The sequence below is a fragment of the Taudactylus pleione genome, unplaced genomic scaffold (assembly GCF_031769625.1).
Source record: "Taudactylus pleione unplaced genomic scaffold, aTauple2 ptg001314l, whole genome shotgun sequence".
Lineage (NCBI taxonomy): Eukaryota > Metazoa > Chordata > Amphibia > Anura > Myobatrachidae > Taudactylus > Taudactylus pleione.
The window spans coordinates 7,312,076-7,333,393 of NW_028285714.1; the positions used below are offsets into that span (position 1 = coordinate 7,312,076).

Genomic DNA, 21,318 nt, shown 5'->3' on the forward strand with positions numbered 1-21,318 from the left:
CACAAGTCCTCAACTGACAGCTTCATTAAATGGTACCCGGAAAACGCCAGTGTCAATGTTTACAGTTAAGAGGCGACTCCGGGATGCTGGACTTCTAGGCAGAGAGGCAAAGAAAAAGCCATATCTGAGAATGGCCAATAAAATAAAAAGAATAATATGGGCAAAATAACACAGACATTGGATGGAGGCAGATTGAAAAAAGTGTTATGGACAAACGAATCAAAGTTTGAGGTGTTTGGATCACTCAGAAGAACATTTGTGAAATGCATGACAAGTGAAAAGAAGCTGGAAGAGTGCCTGATGCCATCTGTCAAGCATGGTGGAGGTAATGTGATGGTCTGGGGCTGCTTTGGTGCTGGTAAAGTGGGAGATTTGTACAAGGTAAAAGGGATTTTGAATAAGGAAGACCATCACTCCATTTTGCAATGCCATGCCATACCCTTTGGACAGCGCTTGATTGGAGCCAATTTCCTCCTCCAACAGGACAATGACCCAAAGCACACCTCCAAATTATGCAAGAACTATTTAGGGAAGAAGCAGGCAGCTGGTATTCTGTCTGTAATGGAGTGGCCAGCACAGATCTCAACCCCATTTAGCTGTTATGGGAGCAGCTTGACCGTATGGTACGCAAGAAGTGCCCATCAAGCCAATCTAACTTGTGGGAGATGCTTCAAGAAGCGCGGGGTGAAATTTCTTCAGATTACCTCAACAAATTAACAGCTAGAATGCAAAAGGTCTGCAATGCTGTAATTGCTGCAAAAGGAGCATTCTTCGACGAAAGTAAAGTTTGAAGGACAAAATTATTATTTAAAATAAAAGTCATTATTTTTAACCTTGCCAATGTCATGACTAAATGTTATATTTATTTTGCAACTCATTTGATAAATAAAAGTCAGTTTTTATGTAAAACACGAAATTTTTTGAACGGTATTGTATATATATATATATATATATATATATATATATATATATATGTTTGTATGTATATAGTGTATACCTGTATATATACACACATATATATGGATGTATATATATATATATATATATATAGATAGATGGATAGATACAGCAAGGTACAGCACTCGTAGCTTACGTCATCCAAATAAAGGATGCGGACAGCAATTCTCTTATCTATATACTGACTTCTTTCCGAAAATAGGGCCTGGAATAGTCATTCTTTAGGGAGCTGCCTAATATTCACTGGTACAGGGGCAGATTCAATTAACCATGGAATATTAGCTCTTCCCTATGCTATTCAATCACTGCCAAAACCGGGATTTACCATGTAGAGTAATACCATAGCTGTGGGCACTTAACCCAAGAGTTATGGAAATTGCAAAGTGATTGAATAGCTTTGGATGTTAAACATGGGGGTTAAGGGTGGTGGGGTTGAAGGTGGTAGTTTCGGCGGGGGGTAGGGGGCCCCATATACATCAGTGTACAGGGCTTCAATATTTCTGTTGCCGGCCCTGCTTGGCAGCAAATGGCAAGTGGTAAAAGAAACTCACAGATATGGTCTGGGCATGTTATTGGAGTGTGGCAGGCATGTCGCTAAAGTGTTTGTGTACACAGATGCTCAATCATTCACAGTGTAGGCCATAATAAGATGGAAATCTTTACCTGCCATAGGGTTGGTGCAGGTTTTGATGGTAAGACTGATGTTGCTGTCTAAAGACGCATTATGTCTGTCGATGCTCAAAGTGGGCATCCCAGTCATTGCACATTAATAATCAATCTGTGCAGGCATCAATCTTCTAACAAAGTAGTAGTTCGCTAACCATTGGGTTTGTGTACTACTCTGGCCCAATAACCAGTATATAAAAGGTTTGAGGGTTCTCTATTTTCTATGTGCTATGCAGCAAAAATAAAGTGTACCTAGAAATAAATTTCAAAGGATGATAAAGCTACCCATTGTAGTTAGAGGAACACAAGACACAAAAGCTACTGTATTGAATAAATGTAAAAATCTGTTGGGATACATTAATATATTTGTCAGTATAGCCTATGTAAAAGTTGCAAAACAAAAGCATACTTGCAGTACAAAGCTTCCAGGAGGGAGCTAATTGTTGGCTAACAGCGGGGGGCGTGTCTGGAAAGCTGAGACACATTGGGGGCGGAGCCACGTGATCGCATCATTGTGGCCCCGCCACCTCTTCACAATGCCGTTATTTTCGGCACTGTCAAGCAGGGGGTGGGGCCATGATGATACGATTCAGCGCAAATCATGTCACCCCCCCTGCAGGGATTTGTAATGTATTCTGGGGGGAGGTCGGGAGAGTTCGGGAATGTCGGGAGGCTTATCTGCCTTTCCGGTGGGCCGGGAGCTGCACCCGATACTCGGGAGGCTCCCGGCCAAATCGGGAGGGTAGGCAAGCCTGATACAAAGTATTAATCTTATGCAAAGGATACAGCCTTTTGCACAAAGGAATCAGTAAGGAAATAACCAGCAGGAGTGTGATGTTAATGAAAATGTAAGTTTAATAAAGTAACACAAACAGTTCAGTCATAGCAAAAAGTTCACTCAGTAATGCCACAGTAAAGAACAAAGTAATATTTACATTGATATTATTAAGTAAGTGACTTAAAGAGCAAATTCAAATTATAATATCTGTCAGGACATCTACACCATGGAATATATACATTCCAGCAAATACTTTTCTGTCCACTGTGCATTTGTATTTCACTGTTTGTACAGCAACATAACCTAGGTAGTGAAAAGAGAACACTGTCTTGAGAAGCAAATATAGTTTCAATCTGTTGCTATGGAAACAAAAGAGCTCCAGATTTGGGATCATTTTGAATTACAGTACTTCCTGGAAGCATTCAATCATTGCACACAAGCAGTTTTTTAGTTTATGACATAGTAACTTCTAACACTCATTTTTAAACATTTCAGGTCTGAGAAGAGGGTGATATAAAACCTAGTTGTTGACTGGGGGGAACTGTGTGCAAGAAGCATATTCTGGTATTAGGAAATTGAAACTGGAAACTGAAGATTATGATATCAATTATTTTTCTCTGTGTGTAATAATTCTAAGCAATCCAAGTTTCACATAATTTACCTTCTTGCAAAGATTAACCACCAGGTTTACCCATAAATATAAATTACAGTGACTTTATGTACTAAATTTCTTGGATTTTGGAGCACAGTTGGGCCAAATGTAAGTTTTAGAAATTACATATAATGAGTTTAAGGATGAATCGGAGTTGATTTTGGCCAGATGGGAAGTGGCCATGTGGTAATGATCATTTCCCATGCCCCCAAATACTCCTACCATTACAGAGACATAACCCAGCATACAAATTATCCTGTATTTAAAGGCATTAACACACTACTGACTAAAAACAAAAGAAGTTTATTAGCAAGGTGTCTAAATATATCTAACTTTAGTTTTCAGGGAATACTTGCTAGAGCTGTATAAAATTATTTTGTGAAATTGAACCAGAATTGGTCCAGCATCCAAAATGTGCAAAATAATGTATGTCTCAGAGTAACCACAGAGCCATATTTGTAAAGAAGATCTAAATGGTTATATAAAGTAAGAGTCACCATTCACATCTATTTCTAAACAAGGAAAGCACCTGCATAATCCTTCAGCATTCCACAGTTACCATGCAAGTTGCAAAGTGCTCCCATGATATTTTTGTTTTCAGTTTAGTATTTACTGCTAAAAAACAATTAAAAGAAAATAATTTAAATATGATGCATACGCAGTATACAATAAGTTATTTTATTAGTATATATGACTTTTGGATCTAATTTTTCAGGAGCCAAAACTCAATTTATTTGATGTAATCTTGAAAAATGAGTCCCAATCCCAATTTTCTACACTGCGGGTCACATATTAAATTCTTAGAACACATGTAGAGAAAACCCTTTATTTCATGCCAGTATATATATTAAATACTATTTATACATTCCTATCTTTTGAACCTTATTTTGGTGAGTAAATCAGACAGTAAAATAAAACCAGAAATTCTCCACGTAGCCATTTCAGACTTAGGGGTAAATTTACTAAAAATCGAGATTGGTTGAGATGTCAATCTTGGGTGATTTAAGGGTTGATTTTCATCTCGCAAATATTTTAAAGGTAAAGTCAGGTGAGATATAGAGAGATTTCTCTCTTCTCACTAATAAAACTCAGGGGAGATTGCTAACTCGAATCAACTCACCATCGGGCAAATTGGAAGTACCTTTCACCTTAAATATACATCTCTCAAATTTGCCAAGAATCAGGATGACAAACTTGGGTGAGATGACAGCAAACCCTCTGCCCAAATCACTTTTCTAACTCTCCACCTTCTGAGTGGCGAGTTAGCCTGAAACATAACAAAACATTGTGATTTGTGTATGTTTCTGCCATTCATAAGTTAAAAACGGGTTAAATTATGCTTAAAAAACATTTATGTGGGGTCCCCCCCAAAAGCCTAACCAACCCCGGACTTGTCAGCTGGTCCTTGTACATAAAATTAAGGGGAACAAAACGAGTAGGGTCCACCATAATTTAGGTACCAACACCATGCTGCAGCACCAGTCCTGGTTTTAAATATAGAGGAAAAAAAATTGCGTAGGGGTCCCCCTATAATTAAAACCAGCACCAGACCCAAACCGCTGGTAAATTTGAGAGATAAAAAGTGATCAAATCACCCGAGTTTTGACGAGTTCCAGTGAGATTAATCTCTTTGAAAATTGGGACCATCTCGAATCTTAATAAATTTACCCCTTAGAATATTAATTTTGTTACCCAGGAACATCACAGCAACATAAGGGGCATATTTGGTATAGGAAACTTGTGTATCTATGGTTGTCCAAAATCATGTACTACACCAAATGCATAATAGAAATCAATGTACATTTTAATCGATTTTTTTAAAAGCAGGTGCCCATGCTTGTGTTTAGGGATACTAATTAAGCAACTAGGGGGATTTACTGCAGTGTCTCTTTGTCAAAAGTAAGGCAAGGCCTACAAGCAGATACATAGGTTCCTTACAAATATAGAAAGTTATGTTGCTGGTTTCATGCAATCATCTGGATCTTCCTCCTACCTTTATCTACTTAGGAAGGTTTAATACTGGACTATGGGCCTATTTCAATGATGCATGGAACTCGGATGTTCATGTACTTCTTCAATGGTTTGAGAAATGCGCATGCACAGAAGCCACACTGTGCATGTGCAGATCTTGTACTTCGACATCACTCTCAGTGCCTTGGATTCCACAGACATTCCTGGGGTGGAGTCAGGGACCATTTCATAAAAAAAGAGGCATGTCATCTCCATTTTGTGTGAGTGCCAATGACAGTGCCTGCATCTATAAATGCAGATTGACTGGCTTTGGCTATGGAGAGCGGTTATTCTGAGTAGCCTTAGGCTCATGCAGATCCCCAATGCTGCTACTGATGGTTGCAATGTACATACAAAGCCATAATGGGTAACAAAAGGATTTGAATCAATTGGTTAACTGGAATGTGCAAAATAGAGCTGCTTGTCTCATGTGGGATGCAGTTCATTTACCGGAATGCCGGACATCGGAATCCTGATGCTGGAAGCCTGACTCTCTACTAAAGATAGGCATCTAAACAAAGACACCTATCTTCAGCCAGATGCTGAAATCATGATGCCTGGCATCCTGAATGAAGGTAAGCAGGGACTGTTTGCTGTTAGCCAGAGGGGTAGGGTTAGTTTTAGGCACCCCAGTGGGATTTTAGGGTAAGGAATCCACCAGGGAGGCTGAGGGTTAGTAGAAAAGAGAGGGGGGTTTAACCCCCTATTGTTCCTCAGCACACTGAACATTTGAGGTGAGTGTTTGGCCGTAGGGCCCCGGAGGCTGCTCTGGCTGGGCCTCCTGAGGGCCTCACCACTTAATACACATAGTTACTTTTCACATCACCATTTTATGTTCTTTTATTATTCATGTAATTTTTCACATATATTTTAACCCCTTAACACTTAGTAATTACTTGCACACTTCTATACTTTACACTGCACTGTCACTCTTTTTCCATTTTTCGTGTGATGCCCTGGGGGGGTCCTGGGCTGGACGTTATTTTGGGCTGCTCTGCACCCCGGACGTGAACCGTTTAGTGTAGGGACTGCTAGTGACAGAGAAGCCTTGACGAGGCCTAGCAGCATCCCATGTATTTGCAAATGCATGCAACTAATATCTCTGAAATTATATTACCATATAGAGTTCATATATTGTTGCTGGTATGGTTCAGTGTGCTGAGGAACTATAGGGGGTTAAACCCCCCTCTCTTTTCTACTTGGTATGACCCCTCCCTTTCATGCACCTGAAAAAAGTACTACCAGATTGATTGAGCAGCTGCCATTTTTTTGTTTGTGGTTATGAGATGCATGAATGAGCCAGCATTAGCAGGGCATGCTGGTTCTAGTAGTGCTAGTTGGAGTTCCCAGGGGTGACTCCCAGGTAAGCTGGCTCTCGATTAGGATGCATTTATGTATGTGCCTTTATCATGAGGCCTTACATTTGCCAAAAATATATATGTGCCTTTATTATGAGGATTTAATTGGCATACATTACATTTGGGGTGAGCGTTTGGGCGTGGGGCCCCCGAGGCTACTCTGGCTGGGCTTCCTGAGGGTATCACCACTTAATACACATAGTTACTTTTCACATCACCTTTTTATGTTGTTTATTATTCATGTAATTTTTCACATATATTTTAACCCCTTAACACCTAGTAATTACTTGCACACTTCTATACTTTACACTGCACTGTCACTCTTTTTCCATTTTTCGTGTGATGCCCAGGACGGGCTGGACGTTATTTTGGGGTGCTCTGCGCCCCGGATGTGAACCGTTTAGTGTAGGGACTGCTAGTGACAGAGAAGCCTTGACGAGGCCTAGCAGCATCCCATGTATTTGAAAATGCATGCAACTATTATCTCTGAAATTCTATTACCATATAGTGTTCATATATTGTTGCTGGTTTGGTTCAGTGTGCTGAGGAATAATAGGGGGTTAAACCCCCTCTCTTTTCTACTTGGTATGACCCCTCCCTTTCATGCACCTGAAAAGTGTACTACCAGATTGATTGAGCAGCTGCCATTTTTATGTTTAGGGTGAGGGTTAGGCTAAGAGAAAGCAGGGTTAGGCTTAGGCACCACTGGGGGGAGATAAGGGTTAGGCATCCCCCGGGAGGGTTAGGTTTAGGGTGCCAGAAGGGGGCTTATGGTTAGGCATCACCGGGGGAGGTTAGGGTTAGGCATCCCTGTGGAAAGGTTAGGGTTAGGGACCACTAAGGAAGGGTTAGGAGGGGAGAGGGGATAGTTAGGGTACTTAGCAGGCCCAGTCGGGATCCTGATGGTTCAGGCTTCCATTGTTGGTATTTAGTCCACCAGCAATATATCCATTGGTAATACATACCGATTCTGTCTCATGTAACTATGCAAGTTCCCCAAAAATGTAATAGGCCTTTTTATTGGTTGAAAGGTGTTGGAGGATACACCATTTCACTGCACCAGGTTTTCGCTACTACACACCCCTGTTCAGGATCCAGAGCCAGTAAACACAATCATCAAAAGCAGCAGCAACCTCTTCAGCGGCAGGATCCCATGGACTCGAGTGTGATCCAATCAGCACACACAACTACAGTTTTCAGAGAGTATGCTCTAGGAGGGGAGAAGCAGACTGAGAACCTGCCTATGGTATCTCCCTAAAAACACTTAGCAGCAGTAGACCCTGCAGGATACCTACTGGTAAGGTCACTTCAATGCAGGATGCCACCACTATACCACCCACAGGAACACAGCCAATAAATAAGTCAAAAAGGACTCTATTACATACCTTGGATGTCACACTGTATGTGTACAGGAAACATATAATACAGTACATTATATTATGTGGAAAGAGGCATCCCAAAGGAGCCAGGTGACACCCCAGGCAAAATCATCCAACAATACAAGCACTGCAAGTATTCTGGAGATTGGTAAATTCTGTAATTAAGCAACCCCCATAGAAACCTATGGTTGCTGCTTTTGTGGTTGAAAGCAGGGTGCCGCAACATATACTTTTAATATCTGCTGATTCCTTTCTACATACATTCAGGGGAAACTTAGTACTGCATTTTTGGGTATTGGTGTTTCTGGGGGATATTCTGCAAATATGAATTGATAAACTATATTAGTATTATTGCTTGTTTTATCATAGCAAGTACGGTATTGGGGAGTTGCAAAATTATACTTTAAGAATGATTATACCATGGACCTGGAGCAGAGTTACATGGAACTCTGAATGCTATTGGTTCTCATAATTTTTATCAAATTGTGCATGTGTCGTGGCTTACTTATGCATCTTAGTTAACTCTAATTTTCAGCTGAGTGGCTGTTACTGGATGGCAATTGTGTGTTTCCTGTAGAAGATGTGATGCTCAGAATCAAGCTCCATGTTTCAAAAGTCCCTGTATTACACTGCACATGCACAAATTACATTCAGGGACACAGACCTGTGTGGTGAGTAACACCCTTTATTATTCTCAGAGCTGTATTGGCAAACTGTTTAATGCTCAACCAGCCAGGCAGTCATAATAGCTGGCATAAATTTCAACTGATCAGCATAGCAACATTGCCTGGAGCAGACCCCCTGATATTTGGCCACATATGTACTAGCTACTTTAGCACTTTGTATAACTAATGTCACTCAAATGTTTGTTATAGTCAATATAATCAGTAGGTATTTACCCCTTTTTCAATTATGTATTATAGACCAATCAGTGTTTTTAAAATATCTGAAATAATATTGAATACATTGTGTTCATGGTTCGGTAACTGATCAACTGTGTTTGATGGATTAAGCCATCTCATCAACCTTTTTTTCAAATTTTTTCTGGTAAGGCTGTCCTTGAAGCAAGCCCAGTTGTGATTATAATAAATGATAATGATGTCTAACACTTTATTGATATTGTGGGAGACCAACCAGAATGCTTAAGTAGGAAGGAGTTTAGGTCAGTGGCATCACTATGAGTGGTAAGATGCAGTGTGTGCAGAAGGGGGCATGATCTAATTCACATCAATGCAATGCCTCTAATGTGTGATGTTTTGGGGCATGACCCCATTATTTTCATGCTGGGGGCTTACCCAGCACTCACGGAGATGCTGGGCAGCCCCAGCCTCTCTGATACATTGTGGGTGATACACACATCATCCATCAGCTCTTCTCAGTGACACCATCCAAGGGGCCTGCTAATACAGTAGCTCTGGTATTTTGGTGTCAGCCCCTCGGATGGTGTCACCAGGTGCAGCGCCCAACCCCCGTGTGACTCCACTGGTTTAGGTGAGTTATACAGTTTGTAGAGCCCCTTGTTACCTGAACAAAATTCTTCATGAGGAATAATTTATATATATGATTCCACAACATACAAATCAAGTTCGCTAATGAAATCGCACAACTTTCTGTATCACATCTAGCCTTTTCATTCAAAGTCAAAGAGGGTAAAGACACTGTCCAGTGTCCCAACTCCTAGACCTAATCAGCAAGAATATTATTTTCAGTCCACACATGCATACATTTTTTTATATTTTCAGCAAAGAACAAATATTACACATTAGGATGCACTTGGGCCTATTACAAGCTTTACTGTGGGTGAATATAAAAAATGAAAGAAAAGGACAAAATATAAGATAATATACTCAGATATTAATTAATTTCACACTATATATTTCACTAAAGTGTAATCAAAGTATGAAATATAATATGCAAACAAAATGAGAAACTAAATAAACAACATCCACAGAACCATAAGTCCATGGACTATTCATTCTACCCATGAATGTACCAGGCAAAAAAGCCATATTCGGTACACTACATGGGTTATAGTACATGGTATATTAACAATTCATAAAAGAGTTTCCGAAGATAACAGTTCCATTACCAGTACACCTTCCTTTCTTCATGGTAATTACACAAGTCTTATTTGTCAGGAGTCCAAACTTTAAAATATTGAACATTGAGGCTATTCTTTGTGTTTAACACAAAAGGTATAACAAATACAGTACAGATGTCATCATAACACTTACATTTGCCTTTTCTTCTTCTTTACTAGTTTCTCTCACCTACTGTATGACTTTTTTGTGAGTCACACACAGAAATCCATTTACAGCACCTCATGAAGGCCAAGGCCTATATCCACATATGTCTATAGCTTTATAAAATAAGCTTTCAGTTTCTTCCTGGATTGTTTCGGGGGAAAAAATACAAAATTATTTATTCTTAGAGATTTTGAATTGCGATGCAAACTGTAACATTGGGCATAATTCAGCAGTGCATGCAAGTGCACTGCTGAACGCAGATTCCCAATGATTGGGAATCTGTATAGGTGCATGAACCATTCTGCGCATGTGCAGAACGGGTTTGCGACCCTGCACGCAGACTACCAGCAGACCATCAGTGATCAGTGAGTGGGCCGCAATGGCCTTTGTTTCCTGAAACGGAGGCATGTTGCCGACGTTGGGGGGGAGGGAAAAGGCCAGGATCTCTGTCGGCTGATGGAGATTTCCTGGCCTCTTTCTCTAATCTGCAGCGACTGGGTGCGGGACCCCATGGGTCACGCAGCCGGCCGATGGTCCGGAGAGTATCTGATGCTGCATTGGACAGTGCAGCTTGGATACATAATGCAGCAGAAGGCATGATGCCTGCTGCATTACCATAATTGCAAGGATCGTAATTGCAAAGCTGTCTGCGGGCAGCTTTGCAATTGCCGTCCTTGCTGAATCAGGTCCTTAATTCTGAGTATGACTGTGGATATTCTAATCCTCATCTTCATTTTTGTTCTGTGCACACTTAGGGCCTCACTACTGATGTCAGTAGTGGGTGGACACCCACAGCTTTGCGAGAGGCCTGTAGACAAAAAAAATGCCCACAAACCCTGCGAGCTGCCTGCGGCAGGGAGCAGGTCTGAATCAGGCCCTTAGTTCATTTCCATCCTTCTTAGTCAGCACTATTTGTGCAGATTATTGCCTCCATTGCACAATTGTCCATATATTTATACCCAATCGCATTTCTGAGTAATGCCTCTTATATTGCAAAGGTGAAATTAGAAAGTTTGTGGTGGAAAGAAGAATAGGATAGAGTCACGGGTGACCTCTAGACAGCAGACTTGGAAAATTGAGAAGAGTGAGACATTGACAACAGGGAGGAAGAGTGTGGAAGTAGAATGAATCTTGGCAGCGTGAAATATAATGAGTTAAGTTTTTGAGCTTCAGTAAGTATTGTGCCACACAAAATGAGATGGCTGAGAGACAGAAGGTGACATGGGAGAGTACAGAGTAAGAGAGGTAAATTAAAAGGGCCATGGCCTCATGAGGAAGGGCCAGGGAAGAGATACTGGAGGCCAGGAGATGCTGGGGATAATAGAGGAGGAAGCGACAAGTGAGAATGATAATAAACAGAAAATCACCTGCAATCACTCTCCATAATGATACACCAATAGTTTTGCATGTTTGGCCATTCCTGTAACAGATGCCAAACTGTTCTCATCCTATTCTCACAGTTAGGGCAGGATAAACTAGCTTTTCTCCTAATTTGATGTAGTCTGAGACATTTGAGGTACACTCTAAAATCTAGAAATGAACTGGCTGTGGACTGATGCATGTGTAGCCTCTCAAGCATATCTCAGCATAGAATCTCAATACTCATCTGATAGCTGACTGAAGCATCCTCCAATTTCTCCAAAAATGTCTTAAGTCCATCAAGTGATGCCTTAAGTGACATGCGTATGTATAATGCCAAAGTTCATTTTAGTGGTTACTGGTTTTGTAGGACTACTGTATTTTTAATAGAGCATTGTTAAGCATGGGTAGCCACATGCTGCATATGTAAGTAATGATAAAATGACTTTCTTGGAGTTCAAATTCTGGCATAACTGCTCAAATTATTATAGCTTTTTAATCAGATAGGGATGACTAATTGTTAAAATCCCATGTTTGACAAAACAATGCCCAGTCCCATTTAGCTAGCTATATAATTCCCTTGTTTTTCAAAGTTTGCTTCCATCATTTTGTGTCCTGCATTCCACACATGTATTTCCCAGTCAATGCATACACTGTAGGACTCATTTGTACAGCTAGGAAATGTAGCTTCAGGTTGGAAAAGGCAAGACTTTATTTATGAAAAATGTGTTTAATTTGATTTTCACCATTTCTTCTGTCCAAACCAGACAGGAGATTCTGGAAAATATGCCCAGATAGAGATAACAAGCCAAATTGTGAAGGATTTAAGCATTTCAGTTGCATGCTTGTTAAATTGGCCATTCCATTCACTGTCAGGAGGAGCTTAGTAAATGTACAAATGTTCAAATAAAGATTCTCAATTATTGTATATATATTAAGGGAGATATACAGTACTCTTCTATATTGTTTGTAATCAATAGCTATATAAAAATCTCCTAAGGTCTGTCCCATCTCCAACATGCATGTGCATTAGGAGCCAGGGTACATGCCACAGAAACGGACCTCCCCTCCAAAAGCTCCCACTGTTAGAGCAACAAGACAGAGGGGGGGAGGCAGAGAGAGACAGAGTGGGGATGGGACATAATGGAGCAATGAGCAGACTGAGGTGACCCAACAAATGTCGGATCCCTTTACTAGTCCCAACATATTTGACCTTTTATGTCCACTCAGAGAGATACTGCAGTATGCTCCCCCTTCCCAATGATAGCCCAGTCAGGTTGTAATTATAGCAGATTTTAGCCAGTTATTCTTGAGGGCTAAAAAACACTCAATGACCCTTAGAAGATTACTAAACAAATTATGTGCACATGCCATAAAGATTAGCATAACATCTAAATAAAGGGCAATGGCATAAGTGTTTGCTCTTGTCTTGCATATCCATGTAGGTTTCAGACACACCAAGGATTCAATAGTGACAGAAACAGCGCACGGGCATATATGTATCAATATTATTAATTTATTGCTTCTTTTTTTGTTCATTTCTTTATAATTTAACTTTTTAGTATCTTACCAGCATCTATTCATTACTTACATTATCAGTTTTATTCATTTATAAAGAATCAGATATAAAGTTACATTTTATACCACAGATATGATTTTTTGTTTACTTACTGAAACTGTTGCTATCATTATATGTAACTTTATGCATTCTTTCATAGTCCTATCCGCTTAACAATGCTATTCATCTGCATTCTCAAGCTAAATCTAGATGCACCCATCTCCTCTACATTATACTTATATGTAACATCACTTAAACTAATATGCATACTTGACAGCACACATACAACACTGCCTCCTACATTACACTCCCCATTCCTCTACTTTTCAGATAATTTATACCCCTGCACCACACAGCTCTATACACATATCTTACATTTTTTCTTAACCTATCACTTTTCTCTTCACCATCCCTTTGTCCTCTCTGCACCACCTTTAGCAGTATATTTACTAAAGTATGGAGTTTTTAGAAGTGGAGATGTTGCCCATAGCAACCAATCAACTTCTACTTAACATTTATCTAGCACCTTCTAGAAGATAATAGCTAGAATCTGATTGGCTGCTATGGGCAACATCTCCACTTCTAAAAACCCTCACTTTAGTAAATATACCCCTTAGTGTCTATGTATTACTATTCCTTTCCCTCCTTAAAATCTTTCATAATTAAACCCACTACCCCTTCCCACACTACCTCAATGAATCCCAGCAACACAATACTGTTAATCATGTACACTTATTCATAAAATATTTACACACTTACATAACTTTCCATTAATCCACTTATTTTCAGTTTATTTGAAACATTATTTTCATTATTTACTGAATTATGTCTTCTACCTCTCATGATATTTCCTTACTAAGTTACTGTCTTTTTCTTTCTACATCACTCACCACCAAAGAACCCAGCTCCTGTACAACACTAAGCTGACAAGGGCCTAAGTCAGAGAGTGTAACAACTGGCTCTCAATTGATGCAAAGTTCATGAATCTTTGCAGAGTGGAATGTGTGCCTCCACAGAGGAAGTTATGTTGCTACAAATATAAATTGTTCATTACTTTATAAACTCACTAACATGTATTTTTCGTGTACCCTTATAATACCTTATAAATAATGCAACTTAACTCCTAAAAATAAAGACACAGACAACAGTGTTGGCATTTTAAATCTTTGTCAATTTTATTTTTGACAAACACTAGATTTTTTGACTATAATTTAAACTAATATTGGTGACGGCACAAAAAGAACGCACATGACAATAACAACAAATAGATCAAACAAACACACCATAGCCAAGCATTGGTGATCAACTCTCCTTTCTTCTAAGCACCTGTCCAGGTCGTATAGCCATTTCCCATCCAGGACAATTGGCTGACACCTTACTACACTTTCAAGGAGAGTGCACTCAGTAAGCATAACTATTAACATAACTAACCAAGTGCCGTTCTTTTCTGCAATATCTAACAAACATCAAATATGCAATCAAACAACAAAGAAGGAGGGAGGGTGGGGAAACTGGAACAAAGAAACAAATTTACATGCAGCTCTCCCTTAAATATCCCTAGGCCACCCCCCATGAATATTCATTGGCTACCTAAGACCAGCTAAACTTAAAAGGGCACTAACCAACACCGTTTTAAACAGACAACACTCAAAACACTTGTGGTTTAATTTCCCTCATACCTAATTGTCAGCTTCAGGCTTACTAATATTGCAAAAGCTCATGACAAAATGAAACCTCACACCTGCAGCTCTTCAAAACTTGACACACGAGTGCAACTAATCTTTTACTGTAAGCAGAACAATGTTTTACTTTAACAAAAAAACTTTTCAACTTCCACAAATTTTATAATTTTAAAAAATGAATTATAAAATTCTTGATTTAGGAGATAAAAATGCAATAGAATTTTAAAATTAATTTTAAAAAATGATGAAATTTGAGGAAGTTGAAAAGTTTTGACAATCTTCGAACATGTTCCTGCAGTTTACACAGCAAATGTGTTTAAGTGAAAAGTGATACCTTTCACTGATGATTGAAGAGATTTGGGGGTCTATTTACTAAGCAGTGTTAGGAGACAGAGTGAAAAGTGATAAGGTGCCAGCCAATCATCTCCCAACTATCATTTTATAAAAACACAGCCTGTGAGATGGCAGTTAGGAGCTGATTGGCTGGCAACTTATCACTTTTCACTCTGTCTCCTAACACTGCTTAATAAATAGACCCCTTGAACTGCAAACTGTGGGCCTGATTCAGACCCGCTCGCTGCCGGAGGCAGCTCGCAGGTCTGATCGGCATTTTTTTTTTGCTCCAGCCAACTCGCAAAGCTGTGGGTCACCCACAGCTTGTGCGAATGGCCTGGAGTCCGTCACGATTATCGCGACCATCAGGCATATGACGAGACTCTGTGGTAGGGTCTCGGCTCCCGCAAGCCCATGTGGACATCACTAGTGATGTCAGTAGGGCCACCCACAAATGCCAGGCATTCCTAAGGGAATGCCTGCATTTGTGCAGCCACCCCCCTCCCCACCTACAAAACGGGGTGAGATGTCAATCACCATCGACAGCTGCCCCATCTTGTAGCGAGACCCATAGCAACGGAGCTGCCATTGCTGGATGGGTCTCATGCATGCCTGAGGCTGCGCATGCACAGTGGGGGACCATCGTCCCGCTTGCAAGTGCTGTGTGCATGCGAGCGGGTCTGAATCAGGCCCTGTATACTTTGGACACTGTAGTGTCTGGTGTTTCAATTAAATTTGTTATTATTCAAAAAGATTTAGGGCCGGATTCAATTATCCACAGTTTAGGCAAAAAGTTTTTGCAGGAGCGAACTTTTCGCACCAAAATGCATATTGTGCAATCCTATTCCCAAAGTTTTTGCACGTGCATATTCTCCATAGACAAAAACTGGCAAACTGTTTTCACCATTTCAGAACAAGTGAAAATTTTAGAAAAATATCTATTTTTGTTTAAAAATGTGGAGATCTGGTTCAGAACCCTTTGGACACCTTCCCCACCTAATGACAAATTAGGCAAAAAATATTTTTGAATTTGCCAATAATGAAAAATGAAAAACAGTTAAAAATGGGTTTAAAGTAGTGGGTTGGGTAATTTGGGGGGGGGGGGCTGTATGGATATAACATGTGTTTTGAACATTGCAGGTGGCTGCATCTAGTGTATTTTTTTGAAATGTAAGTGTACTTTTTGGACTCAAAAATATACTTGTACCCATTTTTATGTATTATTTTCTCAAAAAACTTAATTTTTATAATTTTTCTACACTTATACAAATATGCATGTAACAGCCATATGACACAATTTTAGAATCCCAAATACTTTTATTAGGGTTGATAATACACATCTAAATTGATTACATATGTTAATTACCTATTTTAAGGTGTACATTCAGATTTCCCCAAATTCACCTGTCCTTTTCTCAGCTCAATGACCAGTTTTCATGCGAATGCATTTTCGCATCTTTTGTAATTGGATAGTGCGAAAAAACAGGAGTGCGCATAGACAAAAGACTCAAAAATATTGCACCAAAACACATTAATTGTGCAAAAACTTTCCGACCTTAAGGTTTTACTTTTTCACATCTAATTGAATTCCCTCCTAAGTATTTGCCAATAAAAATATTTTTACATACTTATTTTTAACAGAAATGTGAGATTGAATTAGTGAATGGAGCACCTTGACAACATTCAGTGAACCTCAAACACGAAGTGCAACTGTTGTATTGGTAAGATACATGTTCATGGACTTTTCACTGGTAAAGTTTTGACATGGTCTAACATTTTTTAGGATGTCAAAAAAAAAAAAATTTTTTTATTAATGTTATTACATAATTTAAAACAATAACAAATATGAAATGTGAAATTCATTATGTTTAATCTATTAATCTACATTTTATATTAAAGCTTGACAATTTACAATTTGATGTAAAATAACACTTTAGAATAGATGTAATATGATGCAGGCTTTTGTTAGCCCATTCAAAAACTGTTGGATGAAGTCCAAGCTATGGATATTGTTCTGCTTTGCAGGGTTTTATATTCTAAGGAGCTGCACAGTGTGGTTTAACTAGTTTTTCTATAAACACCTCATCTTAGTAATTAGTTTGGAAGTTATGTTGTTTAAATTATCAAAGCACAACAGCAAAATAACAATATTTTACTTGCACTTGCCTTTCTATTCATGTATCAAAAGAGAGCATCTACTGTATTTAGCTCTATAAGAGAGTGTGAGACAGACTCTCTCTTTCTGCTGTGTAAGACCACCGTATGATACGGATTCTGATTTAAGGTAACCAGGAGGGACAACCTTTGACATTGAGAAGGCAAATTATTTAGCAGTATATTTGTTTATGTATACATCCACATCATTTTACTATACATTGACAACACATTAGAAAAGATTAACAGGTTCAGCATTTGATAAAATGTCTTTAAAAGTTGACCAATTCTGCCACCGTCATGTACCAATGCACTATTATTTATCAAGGTAAAATGTTAGAATTAAACATTAAATTATTAGTATGATTCAGAATTACCATGACTAACTGCAGTGTTTTCTTAAAATAACTTCAAGGGTCACTGTGAAGACCCCAGTACATGAAGAATGACAACACACTGTTTTGCATCCTATCCCAAGTTCCTTTAACCCACAAATCTGGTGTGTTTAGTGGGTTGTACAAGACAGTGAGTACTCCACCACAGGAAATCACTGGGGTTCTACCACATACTCCTTGGCCAAGGCAGCTGGAGAAATTGATAAGATTAGTACCCTCGAATGTCCATTTTTTATAAATCAGCTGCCTAGATTTGGCATATATAGTTTGAGCAAAGGTAATTGTCAATCACTTGCATGTCTCCACTATTCAGCATTTCTGTAAATGATTGACAGTTACATTTGATCATACAACAGATGCTTAATTGATTCTTTAGAATGAGATAAAATAATTTTAATTTGATTAAAAAAACACTGCAACATACTTTTATTAATCAGACATGTGTAGTATGATCGTCTCAAAGTGCCATATGGTAGCAAAAAAATATATATACTGTAATTCAGGATATATGGGAAACACATTAAATGCAATGTGAAGTACTGTATATGTCTAAAGCACTAGCACAGAAAAAAATCCAAGTGACACTTTGGTAACAGGCTGCATCTGTCTGTCCAAGTTGTTATTGGGTTCCCTATAATATATAAATATATATATATATATATATATATATACATACAAGGACAGTTCATATCTGCACTCACATCCTCATCTAGTGCAAACAATATATCAGGGGTGCTCCTCCTCAGGTCATAAGGCCAGTTCAATAATATATTCCAATACCACACACAAAAAAAGGACGTGGAATGGGGGCACACACCAAAAAAGAAGATCAACTTGTTTTAATTAAGGCATTAGGTTAATAGTTCACAGGTGCTACATTTGTGGAGATACCGACGTTTCGGTCCAAACAAGGGCCATTCTCAAGGTGCAGCAATCCAGAAGTCATAAATACATCGTGGGTCCAAAAGAGTCACAAACCAACTGGGCACATCGAATAGTACATAGTGCAGTCTCCCAGGGCCCCATTATATAGCTTACACACTCGTAACTAATAAGCAATCAGCAATCAGTACTATTCGATGTACCCAGTTGGTTTGTGACTCTTTTGGACCCATGATGTATTTATGACTTCTGGATTGCTGCACCTTGAGAATGGCCCTTGTTTGGACCGAAACGTCGGTATATCCACAAATGTAGCACCTGTGAACTATTAACCCAATGCCTTAATTAAATCAAGTTGATGTTCTTTTTTGGTGAGTGCCCTCATTCCACGTCCTTTTTTTGTGTGTGGTATTGGAATATATAAATATATATATATATACATATATATATATATATATATATATATATATATATATATAATCTAATATCTCTAAACAGCAAGCTTTTAAATTATATTGCTAATGTGTGTATCTGTGCCAATGCTAGTAACCTCATGATCACTAAAGTAGAGTCCAGTTGCACAAGCACATGGCTATTAATTAACACAGTACTGACACTATAAGCAGGAAATGCTTGCCAACATTTGAAAATAATATATGTGGTTATTTTGATGTTGTGGTGTTGTACCTATCTAAATGTTGTGCACCATGCTCCTTGATGCCATCATTATATAATAATATTGTCTTTCAGTGTCTTCCATTCAATAACTATTGATACTGTATATATAATTTACAAATATAACAGATACTGCAAATTATAGTCAATATGCAGAACAAGAGAAGTGTTTTTTTATATTTGTAAATTATATATACAGTATCAATAGTACTTATACTATACTTCTTAGGATTCAACTCCAGCCATATAATAATAAGATAGGTTAGGAAGCTTACACAGCCATTGCAGACTTGACATTCATAGAACTCTTGTTTACCAGATTCACTAATCGGCTGTAGAGTTTGTTTACACAGTTAATGTGCTCTAAATTACATTTGCATTGTACCATTTACCTAAGGTACTGGTCTACAGGAGAGCTGTCTAAGTACCTTGTAATACAGGGAGCAGCTGTCTCTGCTGAACCTAAAGTTGATATGCCATATGTTTTTTTAATGCATAATCAAATTTTCTTTGTTTTTCACTGTGTAGTTTGTCACTGTGAATAGTGATCAGATGCAAGTATCTAATTACACATAGCAAAATGAATTAAACGGAGAGCAGTCCAAGCAACTGTTCCCTCTCTGTACAACATGTTCTACTTGACCTCTAAACTTGTGCTGAAATTAAGTTTTCATATCTTTGTAAGTTTTTCCATTTCCAGCCTGCTTTCTAAAGAGTTTCGATATCTAAATTGCATAAACAAAGCTACTTTACAATGCTGCAGAAGTACTTTGTGCTGTTATAAATTAAGTTTTAGGAACACTCAGATATACCTAATTAAACACGTGGCTTGTAACAATGATGAATGTCATCTAGCAATGATAAATTAGACCATTATTTGGCTGTATTCTCAGTTTGCAATGAGCCATCTCGTAGCAAGTTACTGTAGATGTCATAGTGACTGGCTCATTTATTTAAACAGAAAAAGAAAATTATTCCATGTTCATTTATTTTTTTTCTGTCTCCTGAAACTTTTTGTATGGCTGGTTCACAATGGACACTTACATACAATACATGCTGAGATATTTCTGATTCTGTCCTATTCTACCAGAATATACGTTTAAGGCTGAAGAAATGTTGTTAAATGCACAAGTGCTGTTTTAACAGAGGTGTACAGGATAAGGCACATTTCCCCAGGGCTGCCAGGACAGGGGACGCATCATTAGTCAAACTAAAGAGGAATGGAAGTGTTTGAGGCCACAAAGCAGATTCTATCTTAGCCTCTGGTGCCCTGGGAAATGAGATTCCTTCCTGCAGAAAAAAAAGAGTCTTCTCAGTTAAACTGGTGATATCTTGGATCAAATGAAAAAAAAAAAAATACTGTTCAATATCCAAATTTTACATAGCCTTAACATTAGGTTACAAAAGAAATATGAATTAATCCTTACACCAGCTTTATCCCTAGACTTAGCATTATGTGAACCTTTAGTCAATGCCTACCTATTAAACTAAATTAATTATCCAAGCCATTGCAGAGCTTTTATCTTGACTACTAAAATTTTAAAAATGTAAAAAAAAAAACTTCTAATACAGCATTAAGAGGTTTAGACTCACAGACTTACTAAATAGAAATATCCTCTATGCTAACAATCATCTTAAAATGGCCCCAGTGAGATTAGTAATTAGGTTGACAAGAAACATTGGAAAAATGCACCTAGAATGACTTTGGCAATGGTGCAACGCAACCTGTGATCTTGGAAATGCCCATGGAAAATTAATCTCTCCTAGTTTTAAAATACTATGGGCCTGGTTCAGAGGTAGTGGCAGTTGCATTTGCCACTGCAATTTCGGACTGGCTGGTAAGGAGACGCCAAGAAAATGGTGCCAACACCCCTGGGTTTTTGTAGCCACCAATGTTACCTCCCCCAAATGGTAATTAACTGTCCCTCACGTCCGCTAATCAATTGCGGCATGTACGCAGTGCGGCTAAGGAGCATGGGCTGGCAAAAAATGGCTCCACTGCGTCTGACATTGACATTGTGTCCACATCTGAATCTGACCCTATGTTTTCAAATAGAAATGTACCATTGTAAGTTTACGATACACCACTTTAAAGCCCACTAACACTTTAGGACTACTTTTAAGAATTATTATTCATAAATATTTTTTATTTGTAAGTAAATGTTATTTATTATTTGTTGTTTTACCACAATTAGTATTATATATTTTTATTTTTGTCACACTCAATCTTTAAT

At 38.5% G+C, this 21,318-nt stretch overlaps 1 protein-coding gene across 3 annotated transcripts in view; it reads right to left on the bottom strand.

Moving 5' to 3' along the window:
- NRG3 (neuregulin 3) overlaps positions 1-21,318 on the bottom strand; it is a 944,800-nt gene that overhangs the window by 102,195 nt on the left and 821,287 nt on the right. The window lies entirely within an intron of this gene.